We start from the raw sequence: 12,409 nt of genomic DNA, 5'->3' as shown, positions 1-12,409 counted from the left end.
ACCACAAAATGCTTTCATTACATGATGGCATGGAGTTTGTTGAATTGTATGTGATTGGAAAGAGAAAACCATTCCTCGTGTAACATTAACTCATACAAATACCATTAATACTAGTACTACTACTACCACTAACACTACTACTGCTACTCCTACTACTACTACTAACACATGTATAATGTTCGGAACACTTTCTCTGGATTCCTGTTGAAGACAGAACTCCTTCTTTAGAAAGGACATATAGACGTCGTCAAATCAGCGTAATTTAGGTGAATCAGGTTCTTACTTTAATATTGTGATAGTGAATCCTATTCCGATTGATGAAACAATGGATCTTGCCCATGAGGAAATGTTTTCCAAAATATACTCGTTTGGAAATCTAGATATTGTTACGCGTTATTATGTTTATGACCTCGGGCCCTGATGGGCGCCCTCCAATTGGAAGTAGGTCAAACCTAATTGAGTGTGCTAACACCAATGGCTGATTTATCGTGACGTCACCAGTAGGAAGACTGATATGCACCGAGGTACGACGCTTTCTATATTGATTACAGTGCGGCACGTTCGTTTTTTAGCCTTTGCTATGCAAACGGTATTTTGTTGCGAATTATATTTATTGAAATTGTATTTGAATCGAATTAGTTAACGTATATTATAGTAGTTATTATTTCTTCCCCGGTTGTTTTCAAATGATGGCTACATTGTTGTATATATCTTTTAGGGTCGGGTGCATTGAGCTGCTTGACTTGACCCTAATATGTATGTATTAATGCAGTTGATAAGAATGATGATATTATAAACTGGAAAAATGTTGGTTTGGGTTATAACTTGCTTTCATCCACTCCGGGCCAAATACATTCCACATAGTCCTACTCGCAGATGAACCATTTCCATTGAATGACGACACGTTCCCTACTTAGGCGTATCCGAAAGGTTTCCTTTTGATGGGTAGCAGCACGTCGACGACACACAAATCCACCATATTTGCTGTGTGTGAGTGAACTGGCTTAGATGGGGTTCCTGATGGCCCTCAAAGATGACAGACAAAAGTTCGAAGCGTTGTTCAAACTATGTCAATGAACGTAGAGTTTTGCTAGGCGGTTTGAAAATGTATCATCTATCGGCAAATGTGTCTTCTATTAAAGCACGATAATGGTCGCTGGCAGACTAAGAAACTGATGAATGTACAATCGTTTTCAAAGTGGGTTATAAACCTATACTCCCTGTTCTATGCTTACAGTTTTTCAGGAGATCGATGTCATGATACGGTATGATGATTAAATTACTCCAAATCATAAGTCTTTGTCTTTGAGAATTTAGGTAGCGAGCACACATATTCAAACTGAAGTAACGAATAGATATGTTTTAACAAATATTATTTGCAAATGTTATATCTGACACCAGACAGTGAATATATTTATTAATGTAAGAGCAGAAAGTTGGCGGGATCGAGACCGACAGATTTTTGTCCTAATATACGCATGGGAAGAAGATTATATTTATGTAACAAACGTGTAATTGTATTATATCCTTTGGTCCCCGTTTCATGTTTATGAATACAGACTTCCACAGATCAATACAGACTTCAATTGACCATTACCAAATGCAAAAGTGTCATCTTCCCTGTAACTTATGCTCGACGGATAGAACAATATTTGCCTTTCTTTGTTGCAAGTTGTTTTTAAAATAGTCAAGTTTGATACTGTACTCAAGTATCACGTGCATGTACCTTTTCTGTCTTTACAGGAGAGAGAGAGAGAGAGAGAGAGAGAGAGAGAGAGACAGAGAGAGTGTGTTTTTGTTTGATTTGGATTTTTAACGTAGCTTTAACAATTTTTCAATCATATAGGTACGTTGTCTGCAGTGTGGCAGTTTATAGTGATGCCTAGCACTGGGGCATCATGTCGCAGACACGTAGCATGATGTCCCACCCAGTCCCATTATCCTGAGACCAGGCCAACCAGTTCTATCACTAACTTCTTAATGCTGAGCACCTAGAGAGGCAGTTGTCAGTATCAATTTTGTAAGTCTCTGATAGGACTAGGCTGGGGATCAAACCCATGACCTCCCGCATCCACAACGGACGCCCTAAACATTAGGCTACTGGAACGGTGTAGAGTGTCCATTGTGCTTTCAAGTGGGATCTGTTTGAATAGGTAATGATAGTTTCCCATCAGTTTGAGGCACACCATCCTTCAAACTTGGTCGTTACATTTGATATATACATTTGGCGTTTTCACTCTAATGTGAGTATAATTGGTGGAATTAAATAGAATAACCACAAAGGATAAAAGGTAATAATTCGAGCTAAGGAGACAAAATATCTGCCCCGGGTGAGGATCGAACTCACGACCTTCAGATTGCTCTCTACGATTGATTATGAGACTGACGCGCTACCTGCTGCGCTACCGAGGCTATATACATTTTCCATGAGAGATTATATCTTCAGGAGAAACTAAAAGCATTCTTCAGAAAGCATGCGCACCAGCATATGTCAAAAGAGCAAATGATTTACCCCGAGGCGCAGATGTAGAACATGGTAGAAAACACTATAACTAGTCATAAAACGTGTTCTAAACATCCATGATGGTCAACTACATTAACTTATAGGTAAGTTCATCTTATCGGTATTCTGATACCTCTATAAATTCTAAATGGATGGCAATACTAGTTGTTACAAGAAAATAGCCTCCCACTGTTGAGGGGTGGGTGATATTATTTAAATTTAGTGTTTATGATTGTACAAAATTATCATTATCGCGAAGGTTATAATGCCATTGGGAGCGTACGTTTCTACTTTATAAACATTAAGACTTATCAAACACGATTCACTGTGAGTTTTCATTTTCAACTCGTAGGTGAGGAATTTAAGCTACATAAGAATATTTTTTAATTTACTAAATGTTCAAAGGCAGGAACTGTGACTGAACTAGCTGCGTTTCATTTTAGCGCTTTCCGGATGGAGACGTTAACTGTGTTGAAGGACTGCCATGCAAACGAGCATATTCCAAGAAAAGTTGAAAGAGAATCATCTATCATGTGGTCTGAACATAGGACAAGTAAGAAGTCTTTCTATAGAAAGGCGATTGTGAGATTGGCCCTCATGTGTATTGAATCAATGGTCACATTGGAGGATTGTCAACTCTGATTGAGGCTATGCAACATTGATGCAATTTGCGAAACTGTGCTAGCGAAGGTCACCAATAATCAGTCGAATAATAAATCTGGCTCTCAAGGACAATACATGAGTATAACAAGAAATAACAGTTGACCCATGAACCGTCCTTGTGGGCTGATGAATACATATCGATACATCCATTCAGTCAATGAAAACAATTTCAAACAAATATTTTGGAGTTAAATATTATACAGGTCTCCCCAGTCAATGTTCGAAAAATATCGTTAGAACACTGATCATATCATGTGTTAAAACTTTTCTATTCACGGATCGGTAACTGAAAGCGACAAATATGCATTATAATTTTCTCTGTAGAAAATAAACCACAAAATGCTTTCATTACATGATGGCATGGAGTTTGTTGAATTGTATGTGATTGGAAAGAGAAAACCATTCCTCGTGTAACATTAACTCATACAAATACCATTAATACTAGTACTACTACTACCACTAACACTACTACTGCTACTCCTACTACTACTACTAACACATGTATAATGTTCGGAACACTTTCTCTGGATTCCTGTTGAAGACAGAACTCCTTCTTTAGAAAGGACATATAGACGTCGTCAAATCAGCGTAATTTAGGTGAATCAGGTTCTTACTTTAATATTGTGATAGTGAATCCTATTCCGATTGATGAAACAATGGATCTTGCCCATGAGGAAATGTTTTCCAAAATATACTCGTTTGGAAATCTAGATATTGTTACGCGTTATTATGTTTATGACCTCGGGCCCTGATGGGCGCCCTCCAATTGGAAGTAGGTCAAACCTAATTGAGTGTGCTAACACCAATGGCTGATTTATCGTGACGTCACCAGTAGGAAGACTGATATGCACCGAGGTACGACGCTTTCTATATTGATTACAGTGCGGCACGTTCGTTTTTTAGCCTTTGCTATGCAAACGGTATTTTGTTGCGAATTATATTTATTGAAATTGTATTTGAATCGAATTAGTTAACGTATATTATAGTAGTTATTATTTCTTCCCCGGTTGTTTTCAAATGATGGCTACATTGTTGTATATATCTTTTAGGGTCGGGTGCATTGAGCTGCTTGACTTGACCCTAATATGTATGTATTAATGCAGTTGATAAGAATGATGATATTATAAATTGGAAAAATGTTGGTTTGGGTTATAACTTGCTTTCATCCACTCCGGGCCAAATACATTCCACATAGTCCTACTCGCAGATGAACCATTTCCATTGAATGACGACACGTTCCCTACTTAGGCGTATCCGAAAGGTTTCCTTTTGATGGGTAGCAGCACGTCGACGACACACAAATCCACCATATTTGCTGTGTGTGAGTGAACTGGCTTGGATGGGGTTCCTGATGGCCCTCAAAGATGACAGACAAAAGTTCGAAGCGTTGTTCAAACTATGTCAATGAACGTAGAGTTTTGCTAGGCGGTTTGAAAATGTATCATCTATCGGCAAATGTGTCTTCTATTAAAGCACGATAATGGTCGCTGGCAGACTAAGAAACTGATGAATGTACAATCGTTTTCAAAGTGGGTTATAAACCTATACTCCCTGTTCTATGCTTACAGTTTTTCAAGAGATCGATGTCATGATACGGTATGATGATTAAATTACTCCAGATCATAAGTCTTTGTCTTTGAGAATTTAGGTAGCGAGCACACATATTCAAACTGAAGTAACGAATAGATATGTTTTAACAAATATTATTTGCAAATGTTATATCTGACACCAGACAGTGAATATATTTATTAATGTAAGAGCAGAAAGTTGGCGGGATCGAGACCGACAGATTTTTGTCCTAATATACGCATGGGAAGAAGATTATATTTATGTAACAAACGTGTAATTGTATTATATCCTTTGGTCCCCGTTTCATGTTTATGAATACAGACTTCCACAGATCAATACAGACTTCAATTGACCATTACCAAATGCAAAAGTGTCATCTTCCCTGTAACTTATGCTCGACGGATAGAACAATATTTGCCTTTCTTTGTTGCAAGTTGTTTTTAAAATAGTCAAGTTTGATACTGTACTCAAGTATCACGTGCATGTACCTTTTCTGTCTTTACAGGAGAGAGAGAGAGAGAGAGAGAGAGAGAGAGAGAGAGAGAGAGAGAGAGAGAGAGAGAGAGAGAGAGAGAGAGTGTGTTTTTGTTTGATTTGGATTTTTAACGTAGCTTTAACAATTTTTCAATCATATAGGTACGTTGTCTGCAGTGTGGCAGTTTATAGTGATGCCTAGCACTGGGGCATCATGTCGCAGACACGTAGCATGATGTCCCACCCAGTCCCATTATCCTGAGACCAGGCCAACCAGTTCTATCACTAACTTCTTAATGCTGAGCACCTAGAGAGGCAGTTGTCAGTATCAATTTTGTAAGTCTCTGATAGGACTAGGCTGGGGATCAAACCCATGACCTCCCGCATCCACAACGGACGCCCTAAACATTAGGCTACTGGAACGGTGTAGAGTGTCCATTGTGCTTTCAAGTGGGATCTGTTTGAATAGGTAATGATAGTTTTCCATCAGTTTGAGGCACACCATCCTTCAAACTTGGTCGTTACATTTGATATATACATTTGGCGTTTTCACTCTAATGTGAGTATAATTGGTGGAATTAAATAGAATAACCACAAAGGATAAAAGGTAATAATTCGAGCTAAGGAGACAAAATATCTGCCCCGGGTGAGGATCGAACTCACGACCTTCAGATTGCTCTCTACGATTGATTATGAGACTGACGCGCTACCTGCTGCGCTACCGAGGCTATATACATTTTCCATGAGAGATTATATCTTCAGGAGAAACTAAAAGCATTCTTCAGAAAGCATGCGCACCAGCATATGTCAAAAGAGCAAATGATTTACCCCGAGGCGCAGATGTAGAACATGGTAGAAAACACTATAACTAGTCATAAAACGTGTTCTAAACATCCATGATGGTCAACTACATTAACTTATAGGTAAGTTCATCTTATCGGTATTCTGATACCTCTATAAATTCTAAATGGATGGCAATACTAGTTGTTACAAGAAAATAGCCTCCCACTGTTGAGGGGTGGGTGATATTATTTAAATTTAGTGTTTATGATTGTACAAAATTATCATTATCGCGAAGGTTATAATGCCATTGGGAGCGTACGTTTCTACTTTATAAACATTAAGACTTATCAAACACGATTCACTGTGAGTTTTCATTTTCAACTCGTAGGTGAGGAATTTAAGCTACATAAAAATATTTTTTAATTTACTAAATGTTCAAAGGCAGGAACTGTGACTGAACTAGCTGCGTTTCATTTTAGCGCTTTCCGGATGGAGACGTTAACTGTGTTGAAGGACTGCCATGCAAACGAGCATATTCCAAGAAAAGTTGAAAGAGAATCATCTATCATGTGGTCTGAACATAGGACAAGTAAGAAGTCTTTCTATAGAAAGGCGATTGTGAGATTGGCCCTCATGTGTATTGAATCAATGGTCACATTGGAGGATTGTCAACTCTGATTGAGGCTATGCAACATTGATGCAATTTGCGAAACTGTGCTAGCGAAGGTCACCAATAATCAGTCGAATAATAAATCTGGCTCTCAAGGACAATACATGAGTATAACAAGAAATAACAGTTGACCCATGAACCGTCCTTGTGGGCTGATGAATACATATCGATACATCCATTCAGTCAATGAAAACAATTTCAAACAAATATTTTGGAGTTAAATATTATACAGGTCTCCCCAGTCAATGTTCGAAAAATATCGTTAGAACACTGATCATATCATGTGTTAAAACTTTTCTATTCACGGATCGGTAACTGAAAGCGACAAATATGCATTATAATTTTCTCTGTAGAAAATAAACCACAAAATGCTTTCATTACATGATGGCATGGAGTTTGTTGAATTGTATGTGATTGGAAAGAGAAAACCATTCCTCGTGTAACATTAACTCATACAAATACCATTAATACTAGTACTACTACTACCACTAACACTACTACTGCTACTCCTACTACTACTACTAACACATGTATAATGTTCGGAACACTTTCTCTGGATTCCTGTTGAAGACAGAACTCCTTCTTTAGAAAGGACATATAGACGTCGTCAAATCAGCGTAATTTAGGTGAATCAGGTTCTTACTTTAATATTGTGATAGTGAATCCTATTCCGATTGATGAAACAATGGATCTTGCCCATGAGGAAATGTTTTCCAAAATATACTCGTTTGGAAATCTAGATATTGTTACGCGTTATTATGTTTATGACCTCGGGCCCTGATGGGCGCCCTCCAATTGGAAGTAGGTCAAACCTAATTGAGTGTGCTAACACCAATGGCTGATTTATCGTGACGTCACCAGTAGGAAGACTGATATGCACCGAGGTACGACGCTTTCTATATTGATTACAGTGCGGCACGTTCGTTTTTTAGCCTTTGCTATGCAAACGGTATTTTGTTGCGAATTATATTTATTGAAATTGTATTTGAATCGAATTAGTTAACGTATATTATAGTAGTTATTATTTCTTCCCCGGTTGTTTTCAAATGATGGCTACATTGTTGTATATATCTTTTAGGGTCGGGTGCATTGAGCTGCTTGACTTGACCCTAATATGTATGTATTAATGCAGTTGATAAGAATGATGATATTATAAATTGGAAAAATGTTGGTTTGGGTTATAACTTGCTTTCATCCACTCCGGGCCAAATACATTCCACATAGTCCTACTCGCAGATGAACCATTTCCATTGAATGACGACACGTTCCCTACTTAGGCGTATCCGAAAGGTTTCCTTTTGATGGGTAGCAGCACGTCGACGACACACAAATCCACCATATTTGCTGTGTGTGAGTGAACTGGCTTGGATGGGGTTCCTGATGGCCCTCAAAGATGACAGACAAAAGTTCGAAGCGTTGTTCAAACTATGTCAATGAACGTAGAGTTTTGCTAGGCGGTTTGAAAATGTATCATCTATCGGCAAATGTGTCTTCTATTAAAGCACGATAATGGTCGCTGGCAGACTAAGAAACTGATGAATGTACAATCGTTTTCAAAGTGGGTTATAAACCTATACTCCCTGTTCTATGCTTACAGTTTTTCAAGAGATCGATGTCATGATACGGTATGATGATTAAATTACTCCAGATCATAAGTCTTTGTCTTTGAGAATTTAGGTAGCGAGCACACATATTCAAACTGAAGTAACGAATAGATATGTTTTAACAAATATTATTTGCAAATGTTATATCTGACACCAGACAGTGAATATATTTATTAATGTAAGAGCAGAAAGTTGGCGGGATCGAGACCGACAGATTTTTGTCCTAATATACGCATGGGAAGAAGATTATATTTATGTAACAAACGTGTAATTGTATTATATCCTTTGGTCCCCGTTTCATGTTTATGAATACAGACTTCCACAGATCAATACAGACTTCAATTGACCATTACCAAATGCAAAAGTGTCATCTTCCCTGTAACTTATGCTCGACGGATAGAACAATATTTGCCTTTCTTTGTTGCAAGTTGTTTTTAAAATAGTCAAGTTTGATACTGTACTCAAGTATCACGTGCATGTACCTTTTCTGTCTTTACAGGAGAGAGAGAGAGAGAGAGAGAGAGAGTGTGTGTGTTTTTGTTTGATTTGGATTTTTAACGTAGCTTTAACAATTTTTCAATCATATAGGTACGTTGTCTGCAGTGTGGCAGTTTATAGTGATGCCTAGCACTGGGGCATCATGTCGCAGACACGTAGCATGATGTCCCACCCAGTCCCATTATCCTGAGACCAGGCCAACCAGTTCTATCACTAACTTCTTAATGCTGAGCACCTAGAGAGGCAGTTGTCAGTATCAATTTTGTAAGTCTCTGATAGGACTAGGCTGGGGATCAAACCCATGACCTCCCGCATCCACAACGGACGCCCTAAACATTAGGCCACTGGAACGGTGTAGAGTGTCCATTGTGCTTTCAAGTGGGATCTGTTTGAATAGGTAATGATAGTTTCCCATCAGTTTGAGGCACACCATCCTTCAAACTTGGTCGTTACATTTGATATATACATTTGGCGTTTTCACTCTAATGTGAGTATAATTGGTGGAATTAAATAGAATAACCACAAAGGATAAAAGGTAATAATTCGAGCTAAGGAGACAAAATATCTGCCCCGGGTGAGGATCGAACTCACGACCTTCAGATTGCTCTCTACGATTGATTATGAGACTGACGCGCTACCTGCTGCGCTACCGAGGCTATATACATTTTCCATGAGAGATTATATCTTCAGGAGAAACTAAAAGCATTCTTCAGAAAGCATGCGCACCAGCATATGTCAAAAGAGCAAATGATTTACCCCGAGGCGCAGATGTAGAACATGGTAGAAAACACTATAACTAGTCATAAAACGTGTTCTAAACATCCATGATGGTCAACTACATTAACTTATAGGTAAGTTCATCTTATCGGTATTCTGATACCTCTATAAATTCTAAATGGATGGCAATACTAGTTGTTACAAGAAAATAGCCTCCCACTGTTGAGGGGTGGGTGATATTATTTAAATTTAGTGTTTATGATTGTACAAAATTATCATTATCGCGAAGGTTATAATGCCATTGGGAGCGTACGTTTCTACTTTATAAACATTAAGACTTATCAAACACGATTCACTGTGAGTTTTCATTTTCAACTCGTAGGTGAGGAATTTAAGCTACATAAAAATATTTTTTAATTTACTAAATGTTCAAAGGCAGGAACTGTGACTGAACTAGCTGCGTTTCATTTTAGCGCTTTCCGGATGGAGACGTTAACTGTGTTGAAGGACTGCCATGCAAACGAGCATATTCCAAGAAAAGTTGAAAGAGAATCATCTATCATGTGGTCTGAACATAGGACAAGTAAGAAGTCTTTCTATAGAAAGGCGATTGTGAGATTGGCCCTCATGTGTATTGAATCAATGGTCACATTGGAGGATTGTCAACTCTGATTGAGGCTATGCAACATTGATGCAATTTGCGAAACTGTGCTAGCGAAGGTCACCAATAATCAGTCGAATAATAAATCTGGCTCTCAAGGACAATACATGAGTATAACAAGAAATAACAGTTGACCCATGAACCGTCCTTGTGGGCTGATGAATACATATCGATACATCCATTCAGTCAATGAAAACAATTTCAAACAAATATTTTGGAGTTAAATATTATACAGGTCTCCCCAGTCAATGTTCGAAAAATATCGTTAGAACACTGATCATATCATGTGTTAAAACTTTTCTATTCACGGATCGGTAACTGAAAGCGACAAATATGCATTATAATTTTCTCTGTAGAAAATAAACCACAAAATGCTTTCATTACATGATGGCATGGAGTTTGTTGAATTGTATGTGATTGGAAAGAGAAAACCATTCCTCGTGTAACATTAACTCATACAAATACCATTAATACTAGTACTACTACTACCACTAACACTACTACTGCTACTCCTACTACTACTACTAACACATGTATAATGTTCGGAACACTTTCTCTGGATTCCTGTTGAAGACAGAACTCCTTCTTTAGAAAGGACATATAGACGTCGTCAAATCAGCGTAATTTAGGTGAATCAGGTTCTTACTTTAATATTGTGATAGTGAATCCTATTCCGATTGATGAAACAATGGATCTTGCCCATGAGGAAATGTTTTCCAAAATATACTCGTTTGGAAATCTAGATATTGTTACGCGTTATTATGTTTATGACCTCGGGCCCTGATGGGCGCCCTCCAATTGGAAGTAGGTCAAACCTAATTGAGTGTGCTAACACCAATGGCTGATTTATCGTGACGTCACCAGTAGGAAGACTGATATGCACCGAGGTACGACGCTTTCTATATTGATTACAGTGCGGCACGTTCGTTTTTTAGCCTTTGCTATGCAAACGGTATTTTGTTGCGAATTATATTTATTGAAATTGTATTTGAATCGAATTAGTTAACGTATATTATAGTAGTTATTATTTCTTTCCCGGTTGTTTTCAAATGATGGCTACATTGTTGTATATATCTTTTAGGGTCGGGTGCATTGAGCTGCTTGACTTGACCCTAATATGTATGTATTAATGCAGTTGATAAGAATGATGATATTATAAACTGGAAAAATGTTGGTTTGGGTTATAACTTGCTTTCATCCACTCCGGGCCAAATACATTCCACATAGTCCTACTCGCAGATGAACCATTTCCATTGAATGACGACACGTTCCCTACTTAGGCGTATCCGAAAGGTTTCCTTTTGATGGGTAGCAGCACGTCGACGACACACAAATCCACCATATTTGCTGTGTGTGAGTGAACTGGCTTAGATGGGGTTCCTGATGGCCCTCAAAGATGACAGACAAAAGTTCGAAGCGTTGTTCAAACTATGTCAATGAACGTAGAGTTTTGCTAGGCGGTTTGAAAATGTATCATCTATCGGCAAATGTGTCTTCTATTAAAGCACGATAATGGTCGCTGGCAGACTAAGAAACTGATGAATGTACAATCGTTTTCAAAGTGGGTTATAAACCTATACTCCCTGTTCTATGCTTACAGTTTTTCAGGAGATCGATGTCATGATACGGTATGATGATTAAATTACTCCAGATCATAAGTCTTTGTCTTTGAGAATTTAGGTAGCGAGCACACATATTCAAACTGAAGTAACGAATAGATATGTTTTAACAAATATTATTTGCAAATGTTATATCTGACACCAGACAGTGAATATATTTATTAATGTAAGAGCAGAAAGTTGGCGGGATCGAGACCGACAGATTTTTGTCCTAATATACGCATGGGAAGAAGATTATATTTATGTAACAAACGTGTAATTGTATTATATCCTTTGGTCCCCGTTTCATGTTTATGAATACAGACTTCCACAGATCAATACAGACTTCAATTGACCATTACCAAATGCAAAAGTGTCATCTTCCCTGTAACTTATGCTCGACGGATAGAACAATATTTGCCTTTCTTTGTTGCAAGTTGTTTTTAAAATAGTCAAGTTTGATACTGTACTCAAGTATCACGTGCATGTACCTTTTCTGTCTTTACAGGAGAGAGAGAGAGAGAGAGAGAGAGAGAGAGAGAGAGAGAGTGTGTGTGTTTTTGTTTGATTTGGATTTTTAACGTAGCTTTAACAATTTTTCAATCATATAGGTACGTTGTCTGCAGTGTGGCAGTTTATAGTGATGCCTAGCACTGGGGCATCATGTCG

General features: G+C 38.0%; 3 non-coding genes across 3 annotated transcripts; all 3 read right to left on the bottom strand.

The window, feature by feature from the left end:
• Positions 1-2,322: 2,322 nt before the first annotated feature.
• Trnam-cau (transfer RNA methionine (anticodon CAU)) lies at positions 2,323-2,412 on the bottom strand. Its single transcript is given in 2 exon segments — positions 2,323-2,358; positions 2,376-2,412. It is a non-coding gene; the product is annotated as a tRNA-Met (tRNA).
• Positions 2,413-5,847: 3,435 nt separating this feature from the next.
• Trnam-cau (transfer RNA methionine (anticodon CAU)) lies at positions 5,848-5,937 on the bottom strand. The gene is given in 2 exon segments: positions 5,848-5,883; positions 5,901-5,937. It is a non-coding gene; the product is annotated as a tRNA-Met (tRNA).
• A 3,393-nt stretch (positions 5,938-9,330) lies between these two features.
• Positions 9,331-9,420, bottom strand: Trnam-cau (transfer RNA methionine (anticodon CAU)). The gene is given in 2 exon segments: positions 9,331-9,366; positions 9,384-9,420. It is a non-coding gene; the product is annotated as a tRNA-Met (tRNA).
• Between the last annotated feature and the right edge of the window lie 2,989 nt (positions 9,421-12,409).

The sequence above is a fragment of the Sinohyriopsis cumingii genome, chromosome 15 (genome assembly GCF_028554795.1).
Source record: "Sinohyriopsis cumingii isolate HCF-2022 chromosome 15, ASM2855479v2, whole genome shotgun sequence".
Taxonomy (NCBI): Eukaryota; Metazoa; Mollusca; class Bivalvia; order Unionida; family Unionidae; genus Sinohyriopsis; species Sinohyriopsis cumingii.
This window is presented reverse-complemented; position numbering and strand designations above follow the sequence as displayed.